Source organism: Suncus etruscus, chromosome 6 (assembly GCF_024139225.1).
Source record: "Suncus etruscus isolate mSunEtr1 chromosome 6, mSunEtr1.pri.cur, whole genome shotgun sequence".
Taxonomy (NCBI): domain Eukaryota; kingdom Metazoa; phylum Chordata; class Mammalia; order Eulipotyphla; family Soricidae; genus Suncus; species Suncus etruscus.
The window spans coordinates 17409375-17419082 of record NC_064853.1 but is presented as its reverse complement, the minus strand read 5'-3'; the positions used below and the strand labels follow the sequence as shown (position 1 = coordinate 17419082).

Sequence of the window (9708 nt, the reverse complement as noted above, 5' to 3'; positions counted from 1 at the left end):
TTAAATTCAAAACATGTAGCCGCTTTCTGTTATATTTTTCCCCCTGACTGAAAGCAAACCATTTAGATGTTTGTTTCCAAAAAGGCATCTGTCAGCAATCAAAGGAGGAAAATGCATAAAGCAAATGCAATTGTTTGGAGTAGCATTTCCTGGATCATGTTAAATGCTTGAATTGCTCCCCATTATGCTCACCAAATAATTTTATTTCCCACAATAATTGCAATATTTAACATGTTTTAGTGAATCTAGTTTTAAGGCTATTAACAGGGGGCCACACTATGAAAAGACTGATTGCAACTTTGGGCAAGGACAGTTCCACCAGCCTCTTAGAGAAAACAATGATCATATTAAATGCACCTAATGGGTCTGGATTAAAAATATTATTATCCGATAATATTGCTTATTACTTTGTTCGACAGAGTAGGGGGTCCACATCCTGCAAACACCTTACAGATAACCCCATCACCATTCACAAAGTTAGATCTGGACTGAAGTTTGCCTTGTGCTTCTCGTATTCATAAATTACAGGTATACACACAGGGGTCTGTAGGCTTAGGGAGGCAGTTGCTCGGAGAAGAGGCTTCTAGAACTTCAGAAGCTGCTGCAGCACCAGCAGAAATTGTCAGAGCTGTGGGCATGACTCTGCAGGGTCCTTGTCCAAATGTGAAGTAGACCCCGAGGAAGAGGACTCTTTCTTAGTCTGCTTGTCAGAGGCCAAGAGGAAAAGCTGAAATGGAACAGCAGGTTGATTCAAAGACAGGGAATAATTCAAAGATATTCCAACTTTCTGTTCACCCCTCTTCCTCAAGCCCTTTTTTATTTTTTATGTGCATTTTAACATGTTCTTCATAAATTTCCATTTACCCCTTTCTTTTTCCAGAGAAGACCAAGCAGGTCAAGTTTAGGATGTTGCCAAAGCATGGCAAAGAAATCAGAGCACTTTCCTGGCCCCTTGGCTTGTAGGCACTGATGGAAACTTAGCATTTCCAATACTTTTTAGAGACATTTTTTTTTTCCAAAAGAGACACCAGTTTCACAACGAATGAAACAATATTTATTATTTCAGATTGGATGAGACTTCCCTCTTCTACCTCCTCGTCTACTGTATTAGAAGGAACCTGTTCCAATGGGGGTTTAAAAACCTCTATTATTCTGTTTGTGTTGGCTGTCTAGAAGCTCTCTAAACACTGTGCTTTAAATTAGGGAACCATTTCAGGTGCCACTGGATCCAATTTGCTTTCCTGAAACAGGTTTGGTTAAAGCAGCTATTTAATGAATGTTAAATGGTTAAAAGAACACCTACCGGTGATGAAGTCGAAAAGAGAAAAATAAAGTTCGTCCAATTAAACTGCCTTGGTAACTTCAATTGCATCCTGAACAAGTTCATCGCCATCTCTTTCCATCAAAAACGTCACTAGGGAGAAAGAAAAAAAAAATCGCTGGCTACTTGGTCTGTAAATGCCCATCTTAAATAATCACAGTTCAATTGCCCTGAAAAATAGCTGTAGGTAAATTCTTTGGGGGGTTTTCAGTAGCCCATAGAAGACCAGCAGTGTAGAAAACGCTTATGCCACGATGAGGATTCTGAAGATCAGGGAATCACTTATACTCAGGGGGTGGGGAAAAATAGTGGGTTTTGGCACTCTGCTTTTATAAAGGTATTCATTATTCCTAAATTCACAGTTTGGGGTGAAAATCAAATAGAATCAAAGCAAGTCTTTTCTTCTCTCTGAGTCCTGAAGTAAAATAACTTATAATCCAGTTTTGCTTGGACTTCTCAATTAAAAAAAATAAAAATAATCACCAAAAGAAATTTTTTTAAATGATACCAAAAAAATTGAGATTAGTGTCTTGCTTAGCTTAGGTTAGAACTTGTGAAATACCAGGAAACCCTTCCCTCACGTGAGAATGCACAGCTCAACACAACACTAGAAGAACCAAAAATTAAGGGACTCCCATGCTGTCATCTGGTATTTATGTTCCTCACAACCAAATTAACACTTTAATTTTTTTAAATAAAGGAAGGTGGAAATATTCAACCGCTCCCCACTGCCCCAGAATTTCTTATTCTCTCCTCAGAAAACCTGTTCAAGCTGATTCCAGATTTAGTTTGCGACTTTTCGCTTTGCTTCCCACGAGATGTGTAAGACAGGAAAACTGAACTAAACATTGTTTTAAATGCACAGCTCATGTTCTTGAGCAAAGTGGCTGTGAAAAACAGATACTGAATTAGACTTAAAGTCGGAGGGGGGGGGGGTGAAAAGAAAAAAAAAAAGCCCCAAACATTGCATGATAGTATCTAAGCAGTTCCATCTGTCAAGCAGAAATTTTAGGCTAATAGCCTGTGGCGATTTCTCTCCGCAGTCCACTACCTGCCTTTGTCCTATTAAATCTCTTTATTCTCCTAAAAAAAAAAAAAAAAAAGAATGAAAGAAAGAAAGAAAAAAAAAGAGGGGGGATTGGTTGTTGGAAGGAAAGGAAAAACCTTGCAGACCAAAATCATCTGAGAGATGAAGCCCTAATTTTAACTGCCTCCCTTTGATGTGGAGCAGTGGGTCCTTGTTTTTGAAAAAGGAGCGAGAAGACAGTGCTAGGAGCAGAGGACTTTCCCTCTCCACTTCACCTTGCCACTGGGTCTGGGAGAGATTGGTTCATTGTCAAGGAGATTTTTTTTTACCCATGATTCCATATGGTATGGACCGGACTACATGTTGCCCCACATGCCACTGCAAATGTTTTCTCAATTAGGTGTCTTATCTCCCGTGAGTTAGCATCAGATGAAGCTTGCTGACAGCGTAATGGCAGGGAAAGCTTCCGACGGCTCCATCAAATGGCAGCTCTGCTACGACATCTCGGCCAGAACTTGGTGGATGGTGAGTTGGCAGCCGGGCTGCCTTTTTTTTTTTTTCCCCTTTTCTACTTCCCTCCCTCTTTGACAAAATGTCCCAGACCTCACATTCATCAAATTCACATTTGATTTTTTTCACACTCTGCAGTGAAGCAGGCTCACACTGTTCCCTCTTGCCATCCTCTCGCTCTGACACTGTGACTTGAGTGCCCAGGCAAGAAAGCTTGCCCTGGTTTTTTTGCTGGGACAGTGCTGAGGGAGTTTTGGTTTTCCATTTTCTTTTTCTTTTCATTTTTTAATTTTTTTTCTTACAGGTAGCACATGTTTTAAGATTGAGGTGGGTGATTTAGCTGGGCTGGTCTTAAAATTACAAATAATAATTAATAATAATAATAATAAATAATATAATAAATGAAAGCCTGAAGTTTGGTACCTCTTTCTAGTTTCTCTATCCCCTTTACTTTTGTTTTCGGGCATGAAGTAGTGCTTTGGTTTTGGGGATTTGGTGCACTGTTGGTTTTGTGTTTTGTTTTGTTTTGTTTTCCCGGATTTGTGTTGGGAACTGGGGACAATCAATCCTTGGCTGAATTCTGCTCCTGCCCCAGTAATTGGATTGCCTTATAGCCACCTGTGAGAGATCTCTGTTTTCCATGCGGGGACCCTTAGCTTGCATCTAACTTTTTCCCGTTTGTTTATGTCAGAGCAAAACCGTCGTCTCTTAGGAACTCGAGTTCTGAGTGCAAAAGACCCCCTTTTTTTTCATTCTTCTGCCCCCCATAAAGTTTTAATAAAGTTTTCTGCACAAACGGCCGCAGAAGGAGTTAACTCACATGTCCTGATCAACCAGGTCAGCCAACCTTTGACATCTTGGAGCTCTAAGAGGTAGAGGGAGCTGGGAAGATGCATATAATAGCTTATTGTCACGGGACATGCCTGTCCTGGGAGGAAGCGAGCCCTGGTCTCGTTAGGATGGTGTCCGTTAAGGATTAATTCATTAGCAGGCACTTCTAGCTTTCCATAATTATTATTCTTGCGGCAAGCGTGAATTTTTCAAGGGAGTTTAAAAAAAAAAAGTTTGCTGCCAGGACAATGAATGTATTATCCGCTCCTAAGTGGACCGTGAACTTCAGCTCATTTCACATAGATATCAATTTAAGAAAAAAAAGAGACAGAGAAAGAGTGGTGTTGAAGGGGAGACTGGCAAATGGAATTACAAGACGGGACGTGGTCGATTCCATTGTATGATCTGCGCAGAGAGTTCTTTCCCCTTCCTGGACCAATGGTGGTTATCATTTGGCTAAGTTTTAAAAGTTCTGAGGACTGAGAGACTATTAAAAGTGAGCTCCCATAGGAGTCTATTCGGCTGCTTCTTGGGATGTACGCTGTGTTCATCCCAAGGACTCTTGAGTTACGGTGGTTGTTGGTATGTGTGCACAAACTTGGAATTTCTTAACTTGCAATTAGAAACTTTACCAGCGGTTGCAGGACAATGTAACTCGCAGCTTTGGGTTAATTAGATTGGCAGGAGACTATCCTCTTAGACTCTGAACTTCTATTCAGAGCACTTGTTTTCCCATTAGAGTTTCGGCTAGCCAGACAAGATTTACTTGTATGCTGTGAAATTGCCTATTGCTTCACCTTAGGCAGCATTTTTGAGCACTGGACATGAATATGCTGTTTGGTTTAGCTATTGTTTTTTTATGCTAAGTTGTTGTTTTTTTTTTAAATGCATGCTGATGTCATATTCTGGGTTCCATTCTACTACTTCCTTAGATTTCAAGAGCTCATAGGTTTTATAGGCTGTTACTTTTTTATGGTTAATTGTGTCATCTCTTTTTAGTAGTATTATTATTATTTCTTGCAAAGATCACCAAATGCTCTTGGTTTTGTACTTTGGAAAACTGTCATGTCTTTTTTTGTAAAGTTTACATAGAAGTTGCTTTCCATTGAAAATTCTTTTACAGATGTTTCACCGCCGGGGAATATAAAATATAAAAGTGGTTGGAAACATTTTGCAATGCAGTTGACTAAAAATAAACAAGACATTGTGAGCTTCTCGGGGCATCCTACAGGAAGTTTCTCTCAACTTCAATGCTTCTAGATAGTTGCTTTGAAAGGGTGGGGGTGAGAAATCAAGGGGTTCTAAAGAAGTTGCAGAAGTCAGTATAGAGAAGAAATCGATTTTTTTTAATTCCCTCCAAGCTGACCACATACCACAGCATTTTAGATTTGCCAGTTACAAATAATTCTAATGTAAATTTCTCCTTATTGATGGGAAATTGAGAGCTTGGAGACAGGGGGGTGAGGATTAATTAAAATAAGACACAGTTTGCATTCTTTTAGCTCTTCCCTGTCCTTGAATTCCATTCACTTCCTTCTCCCTCCACACTCCCACCTCTCTACCCAGCACGATTCTCTCCCAACGAAAAACAAATGTTTTTAACTTGCCCCAGATAGAGTTCTTTAACCAAAGGACAGTACAAAAAATCTGCGTTTCACACTAACGGCAAATAAAGCTTGAAAAATTACCTCATGCATCATCTGGCTGCTCAGACTCCGGGCTGCAGATTGGGGACCTCGGCTTGGTGTTCCCAGCATACAAAGGCAACTCAGTGAATGCCCCCTCCACCGTGGAGGCTCAGCCTCAGCTGCCAGCTCGGGGGATATGCAATTTTGCTTTTTAATGAATCGTAAACAATTTGTATGGCAAATCAGTTTGTTTGTTTTAGTAGAGAAGGCGGATGTTGGAACTGGTTGGAGATGGCCATTACTTACTCCAAAAATTTTAGGTGAGAAAAAGGAGAGAGTTCTGGAACCCTTTTTATGTTCCTAAATAATAAAGCCTCACTAGAATGAAAGAAACTGGTTAATAAAAGACTCAGAATAACAACCTCTCTCTCTCTCTCTCCCTCTCTCTCTCTCTCTCTCTCTCCCTCTCTCTCTCTCCCTCTCTCTCTCTCTCTCTCTCTCTCTCTCTCTCTCTCTCTCTCTCTCTCTCTCTCTCTCTCTCTCTCTCTCTCTCTCTCTCTCTCCCTCTCTCCCTCTCTCTCTCCCCATCCCCTTGTTAAAGCTCCTGGCTTTAACTGTACTTTTGGATAAGTAACTGGAGGTCAGTTGGCTAAATTAGCCAGACTAATATTTAAAGAGATGTATAAAATTGTAGCTGTTCCCTAAAAAAGCGGGGTTTACTTTTAATTAAGAAATCGTTGTTTTAAAACATAGACTGCAAAATGGGCCTGTTCTCTCTTCTAGTTCTTTTATTTTTCAGTTGAAGTTAATGCTGCTTTGAGAAAGCAGGGATCTGAAAAAATGCTGAGTAGAATTTTTATATATCAAAATAGAATAGAAAGGGGTCTTGCACACCACCCCCCAAGTCACATGAAAACTTTTATTCCAATCCTAGGAGTTGTAAACAATTTAAAAGTTAACAAGCGACTAGAGTTCAGGCATGTACATTTTAACAGTAATTACCTTTGGCGCTGCCACTTATGAGAAATCTTTTTGATATCTGAACTACTTCTCTGATGCTTTAATCATGCAAATCAAGAAATAGATATTGCATATCAACGTCATCTAGCTAGGTTGTGACATGTCTGTTTGAAACCTTCTACATAAAACTCAAGGAAACTCACGAAATTTTCTTCCACGTGGAATAAGATTGAAGCACCCTGGTGCGTGTTATGATCCAAAATAGAATTCTGTGCAGTGGATTAGCCTTTATTCTACATGGCATTAAACTGAAGGCAGAATAAATATTCTCCTCTTTCTAATAATTTACTAATAGCAAGATAACATAGAAGAACATTTTTAAGTGAATTACAAAGTCCACATGTCTTGCTTCTGCGATCCAACTTAAAAACTCAGGGTGACTATGAACTGCAAGTTATTAAAGCAAGTTGACACTCTCACTATCCCACACTAAGTTAGAAGCATTCTGTTCTGAAATGGCCATACCGTTTTTCAATCAAGAATTATTCATCACCTAATCCAAATTTGAACAACTCTGACTTTTTATACCAGAAAACTTTTGGTAACAGAAAGGACATGCTATGCCATATAATGTAAATGCCTACATTTAGTGTGAAATACTGTCTTACTGTGTTCAACAATTCAGAAACCTCTCAACTCTAGCTTACTTTCCCCAATGATTGGCAGCCCTAAGAGCTGCAGCCACAAAACTAAAAACTCATATTTTATAGGAACCTTTTGTTGTTGTTTTCTTGGATTCACATCTGAAGTTGTATTTACCATTTCTATTCTTTCAATGTTCGTTCGCAACTGAATCACTTTTGTGAATGATGGTTTTCTGTGTTCTATTCAAGGCACTTCTTAATGACAATTTCTCTATGCAACTGCACTAACTCTTGATGATGATTAAAATAACTTGGAAATCACTACAATGACTATAAATGAAAAGAATCAAAACAAAAGGATTCAGTGCCAAGTATATTTCCAAGAGATATTGTTCCTGAGAAATGCATTTATACACGTTCTATTTCAAGCATTTGCCCATGCTACCTGAACTTATTTCTAAGCACACATTTGTCTTGTTTTTATCCACCTTTATAAAGCTAACTTCCAAAGGTTTTTTGTATTCCAAGCATTATTTTCTCTTAGTTTTAGAAATATTCAAATGCAAGCAAAATTTGAGGGAAAGGACTTTATTTTTTTTTTCTCCCACACTCATTGGGAAATTATCCTTATCATTTTCTTTTTGGTTAGATTTATACAACCTCTTTTAAAGAGCCACTTATACTCGGGGAGAACCCAATACATTAAACTATTTTAATGTATTTGGTTCCATTTTTTTTACTTTAAATCAAATTATGGTTCAAATGTACTTAATTCAGAAATGTGATTGGCTAGATTGGTTACTTAAGCTAGCCTATGCACTTCCACTATCTTTTTTAAAATCTTGATTTCCTGTTATTACACTCATATTTCTTCTGTGAACTTTAGACAGTAAAATAAATGCTTTGTCCTTACTTATTTTCTAGTTGATTTTCCTTCACCTGTCCTGAATATTGTCAGGAATGTTTCTAATTTAAAGCCAAAAGAATCAGGGGCTGATTAGAAGACAGGAAATTGGAGGATTAAACTGTCTGGTTGAACTTCCTTTACTTATCAGCACTCAGTAACTCACACTGGATTACAACTCAACAGGACCATTTTGACAATGCATTGTTTCTTTTGGATGTTTACATGTATACAGTGTGTATGAGTGAGCATGTGTCCACATATGAGTTTGCCTATGCATGTCTGTGTGGGTGCATTCATGAGCAGGAAGAGAAAAGAATCAGCAGTAGATACTATATTATTCTTTTTTTAATGGGATTTTGGGAGACTGGGGCCACACCCAACAGCATCAGTGGTTACTCCTGGCTTTGTGCTCAGAAATTGCTCCTGGCAGGCTCAGGGGACCATATGGGATGCCTGTGATCAATATGGGTGGGCCACATGCAAGTCAAACACCCTCCCACTGTTCTATCACTCTGGCCCCCTAAGTGGGATTGTTTTAAAACAAAAGAGTTAAAATAGAATTTTGTTTAAGTTTTTATTCTAGGACAGTATTAAAACTTAAACATTAAAGTAGTTCAATAAAATCATATAAAGAATCAAGTATTCCAAAGGAAAAAATCAAGGGACAGAGTTTGAAAAATGAAAAATAGATGGAAATGTCTGTCTTATAGTTTATTCCTCCTGCTTCTGCCCTGATTGCAAACACCTAGAACATTGTGTGACTAGAAAAAGTGGACCATGAGAAGGGAGGGGACTCTACTAGGAGGTTTCCAGGGCCATTTGGAGGTTTCCTCAACTCCAGCTGATAAAGGAACTTTTCTTGTGAAGTTCCCAATGTTTATGATGAGAGTGTATCTTGACCCAAGTTTGTGGCATGGGATAGATGGAATAGACCACTGGGTCAAGACAGTGAAAATTCATCTTAGTCCTTAGGTCATTTAAAATTAAAAATAAATATGAAAAAGCAACCATCGTCCTAGATACTTGCACTCTGACATAGATTTTTAAAAAGCTATGTTCTTGAAACTGTGCTCAACACTATTTTTCCTGACCTCAACTCTTCTCACCTATCTTCCTTTCAGGAGGTATTTATTGATTTCACTTCAGAGAATTCCCAAATTATGTAGATAGGTAGATAAATAGAGATAGATATATATGTGTGTGTTACACCTTTTTTTGTTTTAACTGAAAAAGTTGACCATATTAAGAGCAAGTGAAAATGTCAAGAAGTGGAAGAAGGTAAAATGAGTTAGTCTGTTAAATGAGTAGATCTGGTGTTAAAATTCAGAAGCATGTACTGACAACTTCCTTTAATCCACCAAATCTGTACTGAACTCCCAAGGAAAGAGCAGAGGGAGAAAAATGACTATGCTCATACCAACTGCCATCAACCAATTTTTAAAAGCACTAAGAAAGCAACCTATCTAAATCTAATGGGATGTTGTATCCTAATAAAGAGCAATAATTTAGTGGATATCTTTTGCTGGAGTCTGTCCTAGGTGTCTCCATTTTTCTTTTTCATTTGATTATCACCAAATACCCTGACTCTATAAAGTGATTACCTCACTTTACATAAGAAATCTAGACTTAGAAAGTATATACCTGGCCCAGAATATTCACATACCTATAGTGAGCAGGTCATATGACTTGTTCCTCGACCCAACTTGTCATAAAAATTGAATTATTTAAGCATTGCAATATAACCATAGTCACAGCTTTATGAGATTAGAATTACCCTTCCCTTGAATGGTATTCAGAAGGCATAAAATTGTAAAGAAAAGAGCAACAGAATAAGCACAACATGTCAAAAGAAAGAACAGGACAATTTTGTGATAACTAGT

The 9708-nt window shown here is 38.3% G+C and overlaps 1 long non-coding RNA gene across 1 annotated transcript; it reads right to left on the bottom strand.

Annotated features, from left to right (window-relative positions):
• Positions 1 to 517: 517 nt before the first annotated feature.
• LOC126010832 (uncharacterized) lies at positions 518 to 5491 on the bottom strand. Its single transcript, XR_007496741.1, has 3 exons — positions 5378 to 5491; positions 1304 to 1414; positions 518 to 727 (listed from the first exon to the last, which is right to left on the bottom strand). It is a non-coding gene; the product is annotated as an uncharacterized LOC126010832 (long non-coding RNA).
• Between the last annotated feature and the right edge of the window lie 4217 nt (positions 5492 to 9708).